The sequence below is a fragment of the Arvicola amphibius genome, chromosome X (genome assembly GCF_903992535.2).
Source record: "Arvicola amphibius chromosome X, mArvAmp1.2, whole genome shotgun sequence".
Classification (NCBI taxonomy): domain Eukaryota; kingdom Metazoa; phylum Chordata; class Mammalia; order Rodentia; family Cricetidae; genus Arvicola; species Arvicola amphibius.
The window spans coordinates 42,940,290-42,961,074 of NC_052065.1; the positions used below are offsets into that span (position 1 = coordinate 42,940,290).

The following is a 20,785-nucleotide window of genomic DNA, read 5'->3' on the forward strand; positions in this document are numbered from 1 at the left end:
CCAACCCTCCTCCATCCCAACCATTCCATTCCCTCAAGCTCTCCCCATCCTCCCCTTCTCCCTTCTCTCTCCCCATCTCTCCTTATCCCCACCTCCCAACCCCCCCACCTGTGCTCCCAACCCCTGCCCAGCAATCTTGTCTACTTCCAATATCCAGGAGAATAATGTTTTTCTTTGGGTTCACTTTCATATTTAGCTTCTCTAGGATCACGAATTATAGGCTCAATGTTATTTATGGCTAAAATCCAATAATGACTGAGTACATACCATACTCCTTTTTGGGGGGTCTGGGTTACCTCACTCATTAAAGTGTTTTCTATTTCCATCCATTTTCATGCAAAATTCAAGAAGTCGTTATTTTTTTACCGCTGAGTAGACCTCTAATGTGTATATGTGTCACACCTTCTTTATCCATTCTTCTATTGAGGGGCACCTAGGTTGTTTCCAGGTTCTGGCTATTACAAATAGTGCTGCTATGAACATAATTGAACAATTGCTTTTGTAGTATAATTGGGCATCTCTTGGGTACATTCCCAAAAGTGGAATTTCTGGGTCCTGAGGTAGGTTGAACTCTCAGTTTCCTGACAAACCGCCACACTGATTTCCAAAGTGGTTGCACAAGTTTGCATTCCCACCAACAATGGATGAGTGTTCCCCTTACTCCACATCCTCTCCATTATAGGCTATCATTAGTATTTTTAATTTTAGCTATTCTGACCGATGTAAAATGGTATGTCAGAGTTGTTTTGATTTGCATTTCCCTGATCGCTAAGGAGGTTGAGCATGACCTTAAGTGTCTTTTGGCCATTCAAAGGCTAAAATATATATTTTAATATTATAAAATTTTTGATAATATATATGTCTCAAGAAATGGTGCAAAAGATTATGAGATTTGTGGCAACAAAATAGTTCTTTAATTTGCTTTCTCCATTGTCCCTTATCAGGTAGCTCTTCTGATATGAGACAGAAATTTTGGGTTTTACTTTAAGAAGAATGATTAAACTTAGAGAAGGAGAGAGCCACACTCCAACTTCAAAGTCAGATTTAATTTTTAACTTGACTGGTACTACAAAAAGACCATTTTCATTATGTCTGTAGAGAATATCAGAAACGACCATTTAGGAAGATTTGTGAAATTTAATTTTATTGCTGATATAATATACCAATATGTCAATTTACTCTTTTTCTTGGGACTTTTTTCCTGGATGATTTTCTTTTTTTTTTCTTCAGATGTCTCATTTGTCCAGTGGTCTTGAAGCCATATCACATGTAAAAATATATTCAGTCCAACTTGAAAAGGCCCCATGGTCTATAATAGTCTCAAACTTGTTCAAAGTTGTATGTCTCTTCTGAGACTCATGGAAATCTGTTAACTGTAATTCCCCTGTATAATCAAAATTGACATCTCAAACTTCAAAAACATAATGACACATGATATACATTACCATTTCAAAATGTAGGGAAGATCACATAGTGAGGAAATACTGGATCAAAGCAAGACCAAAACCAAATGGAGAAACTCCAAACTCTGCCTCTCCATGTCTAATGTCAAAATGATTTTAAATTCTCCAAATCTGTTCAGCTTTGTTGACTGCCATCCATTTATTTCTCTTGGACTAGTTTCACTCCCCGTTTGCAGTTCTCTTGGCCAAGTATCCCAAGACTCAGGCATCTCTAACATCTTGGGGTCACCAAGATAATTCAGGTTCAACTAAAGAGTTTCTTGCAATGGTCTCTCTAGGCTTCCATTCAGGGACACCCCTGATACATGTTTGGCCTCAACAACTTTCCTTAGTTGTGGAGGCAAATTCCATAGCCCCTTTCTTCATTTTTTAATTCCAAAACCTTAGTTGAAGCTGCCAATTTCATTTGCTTGCTGGTACTGGAACATGAGTTTCTTATTCAGTTACATCTTCACAATGTGTCCGTCTTTCTCTGCCTGAGCACAGATGTCCTGAAATTTACTTAGTAGATAAGGCTGGCTTCAAACTAAGAGATCTGTTAGCCTTTGTTTTTCATGTGCTGGAATTATAGGTGTGCACCACAATTCCTGGTTCTATTCACAATTTGGACATTTAGCTGGGTGAGATCTTGCCCTGAGGTCATCATTACCCCTATTCAATTTGTTGATCTACTTATCCTCTTGAATGCATGATTTAGCCCTATTCCTTTCCGTCGTGTCCCTTATCATAATCTGTACACTTTGTATTTTTATTTGGCTGACCTTGCTCCATTTCATTAAAAATATTCATTAGAATTGTTGCAATAACCATACAACAGAGTTTATACTATGCTGTATTGAGATTTCCTCTGCCAGTGGAATTAGTCCAGAACTCTTCACTTTAGCCCAGAAAACCTTTTCAGACAAGGGCAAAAAGCCACCACATTCTTCACCAAAACCTCTTGAGCCAGCCCCCCACAGTTCATCAAATTGTACTCAGCACAACTGTCTTCCATGTTCCTACTAGTATATACCTGTAAGCAACACTTACAACATTCCACTGCTTTCTATCCAAAAGTACCAAAGTCCTAATTCCTGCAAATGAGAACATTGTCATGCTTATCAAAGGAATCCCCTGGTCCCTGGTACCAACTTCTGTGTTATTTAGGGTTTTCATTGCTGTAAAAAGACACCATGACCACAGCAACTCTTACAAAGGAAAACATTTCATTGATGTGGCAGCATACTAGTCACACGTTCAGTCCATTATCACCATGATGTGGAGCATGGCAGCATGCAGGGAGACATGGTGCTGGAGAAGGAGCTGTTACATGTTGATATCAGGCAACAAAAGTAGACAATGACACTGAGTGGTATCTTGACCGTAAGGAGACCCCCAAACTTGTCCCTGCCATGACACACTTCCTCCAACAAGGCCATACCTATTCCATCAGGGTACACCATTTAATAGGGCCTCTCCCTTTGGGGGCTATTTTTCTTTCAAATCACCACAATGTCGATACAAATTCACACTCCTTAATCTAGATTAAATTTTGCATTTCCTGTCTCTGTTTTGGCCTGTTATATGTGCATCAGTTGCTGCATTCGGATTTCCCACTTGCCTTAGCTGGCCACATTTAGTAGAGGGGAGCTGAACATGGGCTGGGCTTTCCAGTTGTCAGTCGTCACTTTCACTAATTCATCATACATCTGAATCATTAAATCATACTGAATTATTTCTTCAGCATTTCCAAATTCATTTTCTTGGCTTGAAATTCCGTTTCTTCTACTGTGTGTTTCTTGCAAAATCATAGCCATGTCTCAAGAGACAATTATTATAAAACTGTGATCTCTTTCCGTGTAGAAACAAGTGTATTTCCTCTACAGTTCCTTTTTGGTCTTTTAGTATACTGCTTTGTGCATGCATTGTGATTCATACTTACTGAAAGCAACGTAGTATCTGGTTTTATCTATATAACTTACAATACTCAGACAAAAGGTGATACATCATAAACAACCAATATATTTCCTTAATTCAATTAGTGAGAATTTACATTCACATTCAAATTAAGCTGAACATTTAAGCCTTTGCAGTGGACACTATTATATATGTTAGAATAGATCTCAAGAACTAGCATTGGATTTTCTCCTTTCTAATTTTAAAATAGTGAAATGAATTCAGTTAGCCTTTTAGGTGCTCTCTAGAATATTAGTATACTTAGGAGACAAGAAAATGTAGTATCTTTTGCTTATAGCAAGATTTGGCCCTGTAGTAAGAGAAGTACCATATTTATTTATCATTCTTACTAGACCCTCACTCAAACACTTGGATAAAATAACTAATAACACTAAAAATTGTATTTCAAACTCATATAGCATGCAGCTAGGTGAGGTTTTAGATTAAAGTCATATGATGAAGAGCTATTTTTTGGCGTGATCAGTTAGATTTTAGAGTTATTCCCAGGTGCCCTTGGAGAAGCAGGTCTCTTCCTGTCTGTTCCCTGATGACTCTTGAAAAGCTTTCAAGGCCATTCAAAATTCTTCATCAGAAGACTGAAAAATTAGCTTCATAGTTAATCCTTTTATGACATATTTTATTGTAGTTTTGCAACTTAGCAGGTTAGAACAAAACAGACAAGTAAAGCCAGCCAGGCTGTTGTATTAGCTGATGCTGAAAATGTCTCGTAAATTACTTCTATTATGTTTACTCATCAAATCATGCTAATTTCCTCATTCTTCATTTAGAAACACTGCCAATATGATTTTGAACTAAATGCAAGAGTAGAATAGATTTTTTTTTAAAAAATTACTATCATTTCCAGTACTAAATGCATTGGTTCTTTCCATTAAATAAAAATACTTGCCAAGTATTATTATGTGTCTCCCAGATGGTTTGCTTCAACTATTGTTATTTTCTATTTTTGATAGTTAACTAATGTTATATAAATATTTTATATTTATTAAACATTATATATAAATCCTATCCTAATAGGATAGGATTTCATATAGATAGGGCTCTGGTTTCCATAGGAAATGACTCAATTTCTTTGGAAGCCTTGTCAAAATGGCTGTTTTTATATGTATACAAATTAATTGTTTAGGATTTGGAATAAGAGTAGATAATAGAGAAATCTGAAATTATCTTACATTCTGTTCTTTTTTATTGTCTAAATATGAACTTAATTTAAAAAAATCTGAGCTAAAAATCACAGGTGAATAAATATAGAAGGGTATATAGTATATAACAAGACAAGGTGTACAAAAATTTCAGGCAATTTACCCTTAATCTAGAAAAAGTTCCAGTCATAACCAAATTATACTTGAGTGAAATACCATTTCCATGTTCTAAGAAATAAGATAAAAGTTTAATATGTTCAAATGACTTTCCCAAAATGCATTTCTGCCAAACTGTCTGCACAGTCAACATCACTAAGTTTGATAAGAAATTCTTCATATTGAATATAAATTAAAACACTATCTCCTAGCCGGGTAGTGGTGGTGCATGCCTTTGGTCCCAGCAGTCAGGTGACAGAAGAAGGCAGATCTCTTTGAGTTTGAGGCCAGCCTGGTCTACCAGAGCTAGTTCCTGGACAGCCTCCAAAGCTACAGAGAAACTCTGTCTCAAAAAAATTAAATAATTAAAAAAACACTACTTTTCCAAATCTGTGGTATATGATGTAGTCCTAACAAGAAATATAATACTAAATACATACTTCAAAAATCAAAAATCAGAGGTACCTTAAATACATAACTCAATGATGCACCTTACGTTCTTATAAAAACAAGAATAAATCAATTTAAAAGATGGTTAGGAGCTAAATAGATAGTTCAGTTGTTAAGAGCACCTGTTACTCTTTCAGAGGTCCCAGGTTCGGTTCCCAGTAGTTAACAACCATCTGCCGCTCTAGTCGCAGAGGAACAAAAGCTCTCTTCTGGCCTCTTCAGGCACTGAGTGAATGTAATGGACAATTACATAAAGAGGCAGAACCCCCTTACATGTGAAATAGTAAATTCACTCTTTAAACAATAGTAGTAAATGTATTAAAACAGTTACGATCAGGGAGGAACAGTGTGAGAATGGGTTACTGCTTTTGGAATAGTTAATCGATAAGGTAAAATAGATCTCCAAATATGCAGGATACTGCCATTGCTCTTGGTTAACTTAAAGGAATTGATAGAAAGAACCTGTTGCATAATATTTTATTTCATTATGTCAAGAAACACAGAGAAATCAAGCTGGTACTGAACTAGAAGCTTCGTCTTTATTGGGTAGACATTTTTTGTGCTGGAAGGTACTGTGCACACTACCAAGGGAGTCTAATCAACTCTGCTATAAAACTGGGAGCACTGCACTGAAATCCCAAGTGGCCTGGAAAGATGCTACCACATGGAATAATGACATGAACGCTGCAGCATTAGCAACCTGCTGACTAGATCTGAGGCCTGCTCTACAAGATGAAACTCTTGTCTGTCCTCATTATCCGGCCATGATCCTGTGACTAGAAGGTCAGAGGCACTCTGCAGAAGCTACTACTGTGATTTGATAAGTAGACATATGATTAAACTGCCATCTATCTTCGTATGCATAGATTAGAGATAACATCTCTCAAGACTTCTGCAAGAAGCTTCCTTTTACAGTATGTCAGACTCCTTCCTTATACAGTATACAGATTAACAGAGACCCACAAACTTGTCAAATACATTGACTAAGACTGTGGAGTACCCAGTCACAATTAGCTCTCCTTTAGCTGAACAGTCAACTGTCACACTTTCTCAGCCGAGTCAGTATCCCTGCATCTCTGTATTACCATCTTTGATTGTGAACAGAAGCTTCCTTAATAAAGGCTGCAAACAGCACTCTTTCTTTTGCTTTTTAATTAAAAATAGATTCTTTGCTCATACAATACACCCTCACCACAGTTTCCCCTCTTTCCACTCCTCTCAGCTCAATTCCCCTGTCCCCCCAACAGCCCCTCCCTGTTTTCCTCTTTAGGAAAAAACAGGTCTTCACAAGATATAATAGGACAGAGTGAACTCTCTCATATCAAGGCTGGAGAAAGCAACCCTCAAATGAGGAAAACGGTCTCAAGAGCAGACAAAAGAATCAGAGGTACGCCTCCTCCAACTGCTAGGACTCTCACAAGAACTTCAAGCTAACAGCCATGACATATATGTAGATCTAGACCCATGCAGTCCCCATGCTTGCCACTTCAGTCTCTTGGAGGCCGTATGAGCCTCCAAGTTTAGTTGATTCAGTGGGCCATGTGCTCCTGCTATCCTCCATCTCCCTGACTCCTACAGTCTTCCCTCCCCCCCTCTTCTGCAGGGTTTTACAGTCTCTGAGGGGAGGGACATGATGGAGACCTTCAGTTTAGACACTTTCTCTACAAAATGGCTGTGAGTCACAGAATGTGCTACCATCTGAAGCTAGAGGAAGCCTCTGTGTTGACAAGAGGCACCAATATATGAGTATAGCAGAATATCATTAGGAATTATTTCATCGAGTCTTTGAAAATCCCCAAGCACTGCTTATTCCTGATCTACCAAAAATCTACTGTAAGTGATGGAATAATTCTCTTCCTAATGAAGAACTTAGAATCTACAAAGAGAACTTTTTCATTTAGATTTTGTTTTTATTTATTCTTTGTGTGTGTGTTTGTGTGTGTTTGTTTGTGTGTGTGTTTGTGTGTGTATTTGTGTGTGTTTGTGTGTGTGTTTGTGTGTGTGTTTGTGTGTGTGTTAGTGTATGTGTGTGTCTGTGTGTGTGTGTGTCTGTGTGTGTGTGTGTTTGTGTGTGTGTGTGTGTGTGTGTGTGTGCGCATGTACGCACATGCATGCAGATACCTGTAGAGGTCAGAAGAGGTTGTTAGATTCCATGAAGCTGCAGTTAGAGGTGGTAGCATCTGACATGATTACTGGGATTCTGGGAAATAAACTCTGGTCCTCTGCATGAACAGCAAGTCCTCTTAACTATTGAGTCATCTCTCAAGTCTCTTAAGACATTTTAGCGAGTTGCTTCAATGTCATGGTGAGGCTAGTCACGTTTCATGCGTGGTCACTCAGCAAAGATGCCTGAGGAAACCCAGACCCAGAACCAATGAATGGAGGAGAAAGAGGTTGAAACTTTTGCCTTTCAGTCAGAAATTGCCCAGTTGATGTCCTTGATCATCAACACATTCTATTCAAACAAAGAGATCTTCCTGAGGGAACTCATTTCAAATTCATCACGTATGCTGGATAAGATCAGATATGAGAGTCTGACAGACCCTAGTAAACTAGACTCTGGGAAGGGGCTACACATTAATCTTATTTCCAACAAACAAGATCAAACCCTTACCATTGTGGATACTGGAATTGGAATAACCAAGCTGACTTGATCAATAACCTTGGTAATGTTGCCAAATCTGGCATTTAAGCCTTAATGGAGGGTTTGCAGGCTGCTGCAGATATTTCTATGATTGGCCAGTTTGGTGTTGGTTTTTACCCTGCATATTTAGTCGCTGAGAAATTAACTGTGATCATCAAAGATAATGATGATGAGCAATATGCCTGGGAACCCTCAGCAGGGGGCTCGTTCACAGTGAGGACTGACACAGGCGAGCCATTGGGTCCTAGAACAAAGGTCATATTACACCTGAAAGAAGACCAAGCCGAATACTTGAAGGAAAGGAGAATAAAAGAGATTTTGAAGAAATATTCTCAATTTGTTGGCTATCTCACTACTCTCTTCATGGAGAAGGAACGTGATAAGGAAGTCAATGATGATGAATCTGAAGAAAAAGAAGATAAAGAGGAAGAGAAAGAAAAAGAAGAAAAGGAGTCTGATGACAAACCTGAAACAGATGATGTTGGTTCTGATATAGAAGAAGAAGAAAAGAAGGACGGTGACAAGGAGAAGAGAAAAGAAAAGTACATTAATCAGAAAGAGCTCAAACAAAACAAATCCTTTTTGTTTGGACCAGAAATCCTGACGACATTACTAATGAAGAATATGGAGAGTTCTACAAGAGCTTAACCAACAATTGGGAAGAATATTTGGCAGTAAAACATTTTTCTGTTGAAGGGCAATTGGAGTGTCAGGCCTTCCTTTTTGTCCCAAAACGTGCTCCTTTTGATCTGTTTGAAAACAGAAAGAACAAAAAAAACAACAAGTTGAATGTGCGCAGAGTTTTCATCTTGGATAACTGTGAGGAGTTAATCCCTGAGTGTCTGAATTTCATTAGAGGAGTGGTGGAGTTTGAAGATCTTCCTCTAAATATCTCCCGTGAAATGTTGCAGTCAAGCAAAATTTTGAAAGTTATCAGAAAGAGTTTGGTCAAGAATGCTTAAAACTATTCACTGAACTGGAAGAAGTTAAAGAGAACTACAAAAAGTTTCATGATGAGTTCACAAAAACTATAAAGCTTGGAATTCATGAAGACTCGCAAAATCAGAAGAAGCTTTTAGAACCGTTGCAATAATACACATATAATTCTGGAGATGAGATGGTTTCTCTCTCAAAGAATATTGCACCAGAATGAAGGGAAGCCAGAAGCACATCTACTGTATTACAGGTGAGACCAAGAACCAAGTTGCTAATTAGGCCTTCGTGGAACTTCTCTGAAAGCATGGCTTAGAAGTAATCTATATGATTGTGCTCATTGATGAATATTGTGTGCAACAACTGATGGAGTTTGAAGGCAAGACCTTGGTGTCAGTTATCAAAGAAGGATTGGAGTGTCCAGAAGATGAAGAAAAGAAAAAAAAGAACTATGAAGAAAAAAAGACAAAATTTGAAAACCTCTGCAAAATTATGAAAGATATTTTGGAGAAAAAGGTTGAAAAGGTGGTTGTATCAAACGGATTGGTGACATCCCCATGCTGTGTTGTCACAAGTCCATATGGGTGGATAGCAACCATGGAAAGATGATGAAAGTTCAGGCCCTCAGAGACTACCCAACGGTGGGTTACATGGCAGCAAAGAAGCACCTGCAGATAAACCCTGATCACTCCACTATTGAAACCCTCTGGCAAAAGGCAGAGGCTGACAAAAATGACAAATCTGTGAACGATCTGGTCATCTTGCCATAAGAAACTGCACTCTTGTCTTGCATCAGTCTGGAAGATCCCCAGACACATGTTAACAGGATCTACAGGATCATCAAGATGGTCTAGGTATTGATGAAGGTGATCCTACTGTGGATGATACCAGTGCTGCTGTAAATGAAGAAATGCCACACCTGGAAGGAAAGGATGACACATCACCCATGGAAGAAGTAGACTAAGTAAGCTTCATCAAACTATGTTCGATGCTTACTTTCATTCCTTCTGATTATATATTTCCCAGGATGTTTGTTTATTTTTGTTGACATTTAAAACATCAGTGTGGCATGAAAACTAAGGGAGAGAAATTTCGTTCTACTTGTAGGATACTGTGCTGCTATAGGTTTGATTCAAGAGGTTGGGAGAGCATTTGTTGTAAGATGTAATGTAACCTATTAACTTTGTGGTCTGCAGTGTTTAGCTGTCGATCTGGATTCCTTATTAGACCAAATAATTTCACTTGGAGGTGTTCTAAGATATAGCTTCATGTTTAAAAGGAAAAAAATTAAGATGGCTTAAGTTTCATCTTAAAGTTTTCATCCCCTATAGTTAATTTTGCATGTACTAGTCTTAGAAGTAAGAACACAAGTTAAAACAACAGGAATTCCCCATGTGGCTTGTTTTCTTTTTTTATTTATTTATTTTTTTGGTTTCTTTAATTTTTTTTTATTCAAGATTTCCATCTCCTCCCCTTCTCCTCCCCCTTCCCTCCCCTCCCGTCCACCCATACCCCCACTCCACCCCTCTCCAAAGGCAAAGAGCCATCAGGGTTCCCTTTACTATGTTTAGTCCAAGGTCGTCCCAGCTCCCGCTAAGTCCAGGAAGGTGAGCAACCAAACTGACAAGGCTCACAGTGAGCCCGTCCATGCTGTAGAGTTCATGTTCATTGCCATTGTCCTTGATTTCTCAGTCCTCCTCCACCGTCAGCCACATTCAGAGTGTCCGGTTTGGTTCCCTGTTCCATCAGTCCCATTCCGACTGGACTTGGTGGTCTCCCGTTAGATCTGTCCCACCGTCTCAATGGGTAAAAGCACTCCTCACGGTCCTGGCTTCCTTGCTCAGGATCTCCCTCCTTTTGCTCTTCATCAGGACCTTGAGAGCTCAGTCTGGTGCTCCTATGTGGGGCTCTGTCATTTTCTCCATCCAATGCCAGGTGAAGGTTCTATGGTGATATGCAAGATATTCATGAGTATGACAATAGGATCTGGACATTTCTGGCACCCTCTCCTCAGCTGCCCAAGGAACTAGCTGGGGGTATCTTCCTGGACACCTGGGAACCCCTCTAGAGTCAAGTCTCTGCCAACCCTAGAATGGCTCCCTTAACTAAGATATATAATTCCTTGTTCCCATATCCACCCTTCCTATATCCCAACCATCCTATTCCCCCAAGCTCTTCCCATCCTCCACTTCACACTTTTCTCTCCCCATCCCCCCATCCCCCCATCCCCCACCCCCATATTCCCATTTTTTGTCCGACAATCTTGTCTACTTCCAATATCCAGGAGTGTTTTCTAAAGTACCGAGAACAAAATCCTAAGCTTCCCTAAGGTCTTGTAAATCAGCAAAGCTTGTGAGTGGAAACACAGTACCCAATCCCATTCTGCTTTAAAGAGTAAATGCAGATGAGAAAAAAAAGATATTTTAGCAACATTAGAATCATTTTACATGATTCCTTCATGGAAGTGACCACATTAAGGGTTTTACTGATATTTCCCCACTTACCAATAACTTATTCTTGCAGGTCTTTCTTACCCATCACCTCACTTTGTAAAATATTAAGTAAAACATGAAAATATTCTTGTATCCATTTTATAAACTGTAATATTGTACCTCAAACACATATTAAGATATTTAACTATGATTAGCCACCTTAACCACTGTTTAGAAGATTATATATAACAATCTGTGACCCTCACCAGTCTGTGCTTTTCCATTGGAGTTGCGTATGACCATGTCTACCTATGTGAAAAAAGAAACTAATAAAAATGGTACAGATAAGTAAATTAATGTGTATTCACATACCACATTAGAACCTGCTTTAGACAGTGAAAAAACATCAAGTCTATGTCTTATCTTGTTTGTCCTTCTAGAGTTTAAGGCGAATTCTAGCTGTGATGACATATTTATGATTTTTTTCTAATGAAAAACATAAGCATAAAGAAGGAAACAAGACTTGAGATTACCAAGTAAACGGAGAGTAAACATAGAGTTATAGTTTATTGGAATAAAGTGTGTACCAGAACGTATCAATCCCTGAATATAGGTATCAGTTGTGGAGAGTTTCAGAGCAGAAAGGATCCTGAAACAGTTAACAACTTGCCAGCACTGTCCTTCAGGGTTAAAAAAATGAATTAAAATCAGAATTCTTTGTAATTTCTATAATGGCTTTCATTACTAGATTAATTTTCTGTTATTGTTGATGGTGTTGTAACTCTGTGGGATATTTGAGATACAGAACCCGATTAGGATTACATGTAAGAGATAGATTCTAACTTTATAATTATTTTTAATGGTCAGGGTTCTTTAATGACAAAAACAACCATTTCTCTGACTGATTTCGTTGATGTGTGCATGCCAATCAGCCTTTTACACTAGACAAAAGAAAATAAAAGCAATTTGAATAGAAAATTGACCAATTAAGTAAACCTGTCAACTAAATGCTGTATAACAATCCCCCCTGTTCCTACTTGTGTTTATTTCCTTTGAAATGAAATAAGATACTACCTTGCCATTTATGTTGTGATTTTTATCATTGTTTCCTCTAGGTACTAAAAGCAGAGCTTGAAATTCCTACTATCTTTAGGATGATTGCTGAGCAAATGTTGCTTTATATCAATGAAACTGTGTTTACTTTTGAGAATATAGACATAAAACAATTTTATTTCTGTATTTTTAACAAAGAAGATATAGTATTGGCTGTATAAAACAGAAAAAACAAATCCCACAGAATTCATACTAAAAAGTTGTTAAAACTTTAAGATAAACAGCCCATGGAGCAAAACGGAAAAGAGTAAACAAAACGTTGTTTCAGTATGTTATTTTAAATGTAAAATTTTCAAGAGCAAATGGATAAAACAGTCAAAGAGATGGGGAATCTCTGAACCATTACTGAGAGGACAAACAGAAGAGATTATTTCTCAACTAAGGTGTTACACTTAATAGAAGAGAATCAAATTTTCTTATTAGTAAATACTATCACATGAAGAAAGACAGTTATGTTTAAAGCAAAATCATATAATGTCAATAACAACAAATAAGAGATCACACAGACCTTTTGGTATTGAAAGGCATAGTAATTTAAATAAATAATTTTACGAGTTTAAGGGCAGACTTGATGGATAAAAGAATCAGTAAACATGATAAACAGAAATTATCAAATCTTTAGAATAAAGAGAATAAAAGAATATGGAAAATGAAGAAGAATGCAGAGTCCTACAGAAAAATATTTAGTGTGTTAACATGGCTGTTTTGGCATTCCAGGAAGAAAGGAGAAAAAAGAAGGATTTATAAAAAACTTATTTGAATAAATAATGTTCATACACCTTGCCATTATGATGAGGCTCAAAAAAAAAACCACCACAACAGAAAGATATCAATAACAAGTGAGCTAATGTGAATGGAGATATCTTTAAAATAGCCAGAGAAATAGTTCTAAATTGACAATTGTTGTTCAAACTTAAATGATTCTCATTGTTTGCACTGTGAGTAAAATAATAAGGTATAAATATATTACAAATAAAAGTTTTAACCATAAATATTATATAACATTGTTTAAAGATATAAAGAAAATATAAATAAAGGGAGGCCGCTTTTGTGTCCTGGAGAAAAAATTCAATGTAAAATCACAGAGTTTTGAAAAATTGTATTTAGATTCAATACAATTTCTATTAATATCTTAACAGAAATTTTATGGAATCAAAATTTATATGGAAATTCAAATGTACAAAGTAGCACAAATAAAATTTTAAAAAGAGATTATGATTACATTGTACTACATTTTAAAGTCAAAGAGTGTGATGCCTCCAACTTCATTCATCTTAAGATGGCAATAGGCATTCTTGGTATTCTGTGCTTTCATTTACATTTTAGGATTTTATAGTACTGCCATTCAAATGCTATCAGGATGGAAATCGCATTAAATATGCATGTTGTTTGGGGGTAGTAAGGATGTTTTAACAACCTCACTTTTCTAATCCATGAATATAAGATATTGTGTTTATTTGTGTCTCAGTTTATCCCAATGTTTTATAAAGCAACATGCAAATCTTTTTAAGCATGTTCTTATATATTTATCCTTGTTGATAGCATTGCAAGTAGAATTTTTCTTAATTATCCTTTTAGATATTTTCTTGTTAGTATGCTGAAGTAGAGCTTTTTTTTTTTTACAGTTTGGTGTTTAAAAGGCAAGTAAACTACTTCTAAAAGGATTTGAATAGATATTTCTCCAGCAAAAGTACACAAATGACCAATCATGATGTAAAAAGGTCCTCCTCATCATAAATCAACATAGAAGTGTAAAGCAACCATACTATTTTCCTTTTCAACTGCTATGATAGCAATTATTTTTTAAAAAGAAAATAATTGGTGATGATTTGAGTAAATTACAATATTTGAAAACATTTTATGAGAATATAAACTTATGATTATGATACCTTTAAAATTAATAAGAAAACTGACATATTACAGGAGACTATCACTCCTGTATACACAGCCGAAGAAAATGGAATCAAGGTATTGATGTGTGATTAATATTCTCACATTCTGTGAAGCATCATTCACACTATCCAAGATATGAAATCAACATAAAATGTACATTGACAAGTGAGTGGATAAAGAAAACATGCCATATACACATGATAGAATATTGCTTAACATTGGAAAGGAAGGAAATACAGAACATATAAAACACTGTACAGCATAAAACATGTACATCACAGAAGTGCAAATACTACACATATAAAATTATATGGGGTAGTTGAGAAGTGGAGTTTAGAGAACGGATTTCTGAAGATCGTCAAGGGAACTAGAAGCCATTAGCTGATGGGTCGAAAGTTTAGGTAGTGTAAAGAAGAAGTTCTAGACGGGTGCTGTTTGAAACCTTACATTTTTAGATTGTAAAAGGAAGAAGAAGTAATTTTCAAAACTTTGGAGTTCATAGATAGGTTTATTACTTTGATTTTAGTGATTGTTGTAAAGAATTATGCCACTCTCTTAACTCATCAAATTGTATACATTTCATGTGAAAATTCCTATCTTTATAGATTAAATTTTAATAAAGCTGCTAAAATAAATATGTCTATACAGTAACCCATTTTTAAACAAAACTCAGGTTTTGTGTTTTTCAGAAACTTTACTGACATCTATTGCCTTTGGAGTCTGGTAATTTGTCTTTCCTCCTTGTGAAGTAGCCTTATTTTTGTGTGTGCTATTTACATGATGCAAACATGTGCCTACAGTATTCCTTACCACATGGCCTATTCCTTGACTAATGTTTTCATTATATTTTCCTTTTAAGACATACAGTGAGGAAATTATGAATTTTTAACAACCCATCATCCCCCATCTTATATTCATGAGGAAAGTAATGATTGGCAGCATCCCATGAGAGAGAGAGAGAATGTCCCCTCATCCTTCAGCAACCAACAGGGGAATTTTCTTTTATATAGTATGACAACCTATTGCTTGCCCTATTGGACCAAGTACCAGGACCCATGTGTTGATTTATGATATTTTAGTTCTAACATTTGTAATTCTTTTGTTTATAATAATCTTTGAAGGTATCACTTGGTGTAATATTTAGGTAAGTGAAGTAGTGTATTTTTAGGTTAAAATCAGTTTTTAGGATCTACTTGGGATACTTTTGAAGCTCTCCTGTATCATTTGCTCAGTATTTAGTAAATGTGATTATTGATATGGATAATAAATACTGGAGTGATAAAACCAATGTAGGATCAAATCTTAATTTCTAGAGGTAATTGAAAAGCACATTTTATATAAACACAACACATTTAGGTAAGTAGTCTTAGCATATAGCCCCAGTGGTTAATGAATTTGTTTGTTTACAACATAGACATTAGCATGCTATAGCTCTGCTTATAAAACTCCGGTGACTATTTGATACTACAGTGACAGTATATTAATATTGAGAAATATATAGTATCCCTTTTTTTGTTTGATTTAACGTGCTTATTTATTCAGTGCAAGCAGTCATGAGTGTGTGTGTATATGTGTGTGCATGTGTATGTGCGTGTCTGTGTGTTTGTATGTGTGTGTCTGCGTGTGCATGTTTCAGGGCATTATGTGCCATGATGTGTGCATTCAGGACAGAGGACAGTCTTCCCAGTATCTTTCACCAAACAAGATATGTATTTTAGGCTATCATGCCATTCTCTGTACTATTACACTTTCTAGAAAGTCCCACCCCCTTCTTTATTTAATGAACTTGTTCCTTTGGATGAGGTTAGTTTTTATGCTCCTGAGAGGGAAGTTCCCCTTTTCAATTATTGCTATCCTTAGTGGGTTGTTTCTTATTGCCAAAAGAGTAGATTTTAAATCCTTACTGTGTCCTCTTAGTACTTGATCATCTCTGTGATGTTCTTTCTCTTTATTATCCACCTTGTTGACCACATGTTATCCAGCACAAATTACTTCCCCATTACTTTAGGCTACTTTTTAATTTGTTTCTCACCTAGTAGTTCAACCCAGTCTGGATCTCTTGATCACATCCCTCCCAAATATAAGATGACAGCTAGTTACCTACACACCAAGTTTGAATACTTTCAGTTCGTTGGAATTTCTAAGCATTTTCTACCTTGAAAAAAAAGAACAACAACTAATGTTTAAAACTTTCTCATACACAGCATCTAATCAACATACATGTTTTCAGGGCTCAGTTTCAATATCCCTGACTCAGAGAGACTCATTAAAATGACTCACTCTTCCTCAGCATCAGACCCCTGAGTCTTCTCGTTAGGAAGAGATTACATTGCAAATAACTGCAATACCATTTGTTCTGACACAGGATATTTTCACTCTTGAGCCCAGTAGGAAAATTCTAAATTTTGAGAGTCACCATCATTAATTTTTATTCTGTATTTTTAATTAGCACAACTAATAATTTACCTTGCCTTTTTCTTAGGTCATATATAATGAGGTCACTAACACTTGTTAAACATTCTTAAGTGTGACATGGCATCCAAGACTAGAATAACTATACTTACTGAAATAATTTGTTTCTTAACGTATAATATACTCACCACAGTTCTCAGTTATACTTTATAAATAAATCCCTCTTATAATAATCTTATTTGATTCATACACTTACAGTTCACATTAACATACTTCTTTTAATTATCAATTTAATGTTTACACAATCCATGATAATATACTATGCTCCATATAGGTATTATGTCTGCATTTCCTATTCCTTACTATCAAGTAGTATTGTCTGATACTTAGTAGGAATGTAATAAATACCTCTTGATACTTACCTATGCTTATCAGATTTTAAAGAATCAAATTCAGGAACACTATCCGCATCTCTGAAACTGTCATTTGTAGCAAAGACATTGTCTGATGCATTGAAGATTTGAAAATATTTATTAATACCCAATATTAAACTAGTAGCAGGCTAATGTGAATCAGTGTTTAACAATCCCCAAGTAATCTTTTTATAACTTTTGAATGTGCCCTATTCAGCTCACTATATGATAAAGACTCATATTAGATATTTAAACAGTTCCTAAACTCTAACTGTTATCCTTCTTGAAGTTCAGCTTACATTATTTACCTTTTCTCTTATGAACTTTTTGGCAAAATTCTGGACTCCAATTGAAAGGTTTATTATGGAGTTCTTCATAATAACAGACTATTCTGTTTTAATTCCATGCTGTTATTATTTCATTGTATGAGCTCCTTTCTACCTTGGTGTTCTTGAAATGCAAAATAAGTTTTATAGGCTTTGATGATTTATACCTGGTAAAACGTAAATGTTTTCTAAAAATAAATAAATAAAATAGAAAAAGTCTTTCTTCTCTTACCTTACAGAGTATTTGAATTCTAAATAGTCATATCTTCAGCAATGATTGCTAAACTTCTGGGTCCAAGGCACTTTTATATGTTTAAGAATTGGTCAAAATTCCACATTTTTAGATTATGTATATTACTGAGGACAAAAGGTGTATGTCGACATTAAAACAAATGTCTTAGGAAAGCAATTATATCTTTATGGTAGAAAATATATAATGAGTTAAATGGCAATATTTGGGGATTTTGTAAATTGTTATGTTTACCTTAAGAAAAGATAGTTGGTTCTTCTGTGGATTTCTGCATTTATCTTGTTGCATTTCTCAAGTCATGTGTCTTCTAGAAACCTCATAAGAGAATTAGAGACCAAACGACAAATAATAGCTTAATATTTTTAGTAAAATAGTTTTGACCTCACAGATTCCCTGGATGGTTCTCATGAAGCCTATAGGGTTCCCACATTGCCCTTCAGGAACTGCTGTTTGAGGAAATGTTGCTATTCTTGTATTTCCTGTGGCTATAATCTTTAATAAAATGGTAACCTGCAATTCTGAAGCACCTATCTAGGACTGTGTTCATATTTCAAATAATTAAAATAGAAATCCCTTTTGCCCTTGCTTTTCCAAGATGAAAGTGGTGAACAAAATGTCCACTCTCTCTACCCCTCCCTATCCTCCCTCTCTCACATACTCTATATATCTATCTCTCACTCAGTATGCATTGTGTGCATTTGGGTTTCCTTCTGTATTTACTGCATTTATACTGTGTATAGTATGGAATAATAGATGACTTTTGGTAAAATAAAACTTAGGAGTACCTCAAATAATTAAAATATATAGTTATGATAATAACACTCATCATGATACCAAGAGAAAAAGCACTTAGTGGCAATTAAAGATGTAAAATTATAAAAGAAGTAATATAGTTAGTTTGAGGTTAAGAAGAAAATAATAATAAAATAACTTTGAATGAGATTATTAAAAGGAGAAAAAAAATAAACAGATCCATGTGTTATTTTACTGAATATTTCCAATGTTTGATTGCATATTAAGCTAACATGGTTTCTCATATTAGAAAACTTCAGTGAATTTAAGCAAGATTAATGTTTGTAATCATATACTGTCTATTTTTCCTATTCACTTTACTAATATTAAACCCTGTGAAATAAGGTCAATGAGGTGTGAATGAATGTTTTATGAAGAGATTTTTAATGGCATGAGAATTTTTTTCTGATTTACAGAGAACTTACTTTTTAAAAGTGGAGAATTGGTTTTAATTTATGTGTATGTCTTGGTCTGAATGTGTGTATGTTCATTCATGTGTGGGTACTTGTGGAGGCCAAGGGGAGCATCACATCCAGTGGAGCTGGAGTTACAATTGCCTGAGTCACATCAGGTGGGCATCTAGAACTGAACTCTGGTGTTCTGCATGATCAGCATGCACTCTTATCTCTAAGCTTGTTCTACCCCTTATGCAGAATATTTTATATGTGAGTTTTCATATATTATGAATCTTATTGTTAACCACAAGGCAGGTCAGCACATATCAGATGTTAGTGTACTGTAAAATCAGAACATACGTGATTTAACTTTTTGTACCACTCAGTATCCACTCCAACTATTTCAAAGAGCTGTTATAGAATAAAAGCTGTAACAGACAATATATAAATGAATGTGTATGGCTGGTTTCAGTCAATCTATATTTATAACACTAGACAGAGTACATGGTTTGGTTTATAAGTTATATGAAAAATCATGATATGTGAGCCTTACCTCAACAAATTTTGTTGGTTTTCAGGAAAACCTATCTTCTTACACATTTGTTTAGTTTTCTATTGAAAATTCCCTAAGTAAAATGTGAATGATTTTATTACTTTGAAATGCATAATTAATATCTAACCACTTAGCTATTACTAAAAATTGAATAGATACTATGTTCTTAGATTAGAGTATGATCAGAATGTGCAGTATGCTATCTTTATTATTCCTATAATATATTGACAGTTGTTATAGAAACCTATAAGGCATTATGAGTTTGTATACACTGATTATGAGAATGTTCATGGAGTAAGTAAGGTCTAATTTATAACAGCAGTGTAACTAATAACTGCCCAAATTCAAATGCATGGGAAAGTATTTCACGCAAAAAAAAAAACATTTCACTACAAATCCTGACATATACTGGACTTCAAAGGAGAGCAAGTTCTTCAACAATTTATAGGATGTGAAGAAAAATGTTTGTAAAAGAAAACTAAATATAAAAAATCTTTTTGACAGTTATTAAAGGTTTTGGATCAATTACTTTGGAACTGGGGAGTTACTGAGTATATAAACACATGCCTCAAGATATATTTTAGATAGATTTCTAATTCTGAAGTCTGAAGTGTCAGGAATGGATCAGAAGGGGATGAGGTAGATTGCAGAAATAAATAAGAGACCAGACAGTGAGAAGGGAAGACTATTGTGGCAGGAGAGGTGGGAAAAATAGGAAAGAATCAAGAAACATATGTCAGGTGGAATTCTAAGGACTAGTTTACAGACATTTAGGAGTGAGGGAGACGGCCAGTTTTGCAACGTGAGACACTGGAGGATGATAACTGCATGCACTCACCGTAAGAGCAGCAGACTCAGGTAAGAAGATGATGGGATTCTCAGTGCCTTGGAAGACAAAATAGAACTGGAATTTACATCAATAAAATTGTTTAAAATTATTTATTTTTTACTTCTTTGACAAAACAGTATTGACTTGTGGCAAATTCATTGATAAGTTCTATGACTATCTGTGTCAGAGGAGGAGAGTCCAAAAGCACCATCCAAATTTTAAGAACCTGGAGGAAGACAAAAATTTTAATAGAAACTCAGGGTCTTAGCAAAATATACTTGAAAATTTGCTTACAAGAACATAGCTCAATCTAAGATCCCCAAAACACATAATAGAATTATTCTTTAATTTAAAAAGCACATTTTATAGAAAATATGAATATGAAAGTTTGGGAATCCAGTCAAGACCTCTAAAGACTTGGCCTTTTGACCCCCACTACTCTCTCCCTATCATTCCATTATATTCGAAATGTATTATTGACTTATTTAGTGTACATCATTTATGAAAAGGTTCTATTTTCCTGTGTCAGGATATTTGTATTCATTTCTCTGCTTAGAATATATATATATGGGCTTCCATTTTAGTGTTTTTATGCACTTCCTGAGTATATGGATGAATAGGTCTCTTTTACTTGTT

At 35.5% G+C, this 20,785-nt stretch overlaps 1 protein-coding gene and 1 pseudogene across 1 annotated transcript in view; both read left to right on the forward strand.

The window, feature by feature from the left end:
- The window catches only part of Dmd (dystrophin), a 1,847,711-nt gene that overhangs the window by 988,141 nt on the left and 838,785 nt on the right, over positions 1-20,785 (forward strand).
- On the forward strand, positions 7,510-9,705 carry LOC119804655 (annotated as a pseudogene).